The sequence below is a fragment of the Corvus brachyrhynchos genome, unplaced genomic scaffold, assembly GCF_000691975.1.
Source record: "Corvus brachyrhynchos isolate BGI_N302 unplaced genomic scaffold, ASM69197v1 scaffold162, whole genome shotgun sequence".
Lineage (NCBI taxonomy): Eukaryota > Metazoa > Chordata > Aves > Passeriformes > Corvidae > Corvus > Corvus brachyrhynchos.
In genome coordinates, this window is record NW_008236696.1 from 5,128,037 (window position 1) to 5,128,775 (window position 739).

The window sequence follows — 739 nt, forward strand, 5'->3', positions numbered from 1 at the left end:
CCCGCCCCCGACCGGGGCCCCTACACTGACGCCGGCATCGGCACTGGCACCAGCACTGACACAGACACAGGTACCGGCACTGACACTGACACTGACGCACCAGTATTGACAGCGGCACCGGCACTGACGCTGATACCGGCAACGGCACTGGCAGCTGGAGAGCCGGGGCTCCGCCGCCCTGGCATGGGCCACGCTGCCACCCGACCTGGGCAAGTGAAGTAGTATTGCTGGCAGGCTTGCCGTGGCCCCCATATGTCACAGACACCCGTGGGCACCCTGGTGCCCCACTACCTGTGTGCACACACACCCCTCCTGCTCACACGTGCCATGCTGTGTGCCCGGCTCCACAGCTTGGGCACGACAGTCCCGCCAGGCACCCCGGGGGGCACTTTCACCCCCTGTGCAGCAGCACCCCGGGCACCGAGCGGGTGACCTGCAGTGACGGCCTGTCCCGGACAGGTGGTCACACAGGGTTGGGAACTGTCAAGGCAAGGTGTGAGGTTGTGCACAGCCACGGCCTTCCCCTCGCTCACCACCAAGGCTCTGACCATGGCTCTGCCCCCCTGTGTGCGTGTGCTGTGGCATGGGCCTGAGGGTGACATCGGGGTGCCATCCTCTAGGTACCGGGGATGGGGTGTCAGTGTGCGTGTGTGCATCCACCTGTGCGGGCGCCGGTGCACTGGGATGTGTGCCCGGGTACCGGAGCAGGGGGTGCCGCTGCGGCCGGGCGCGCTTACCA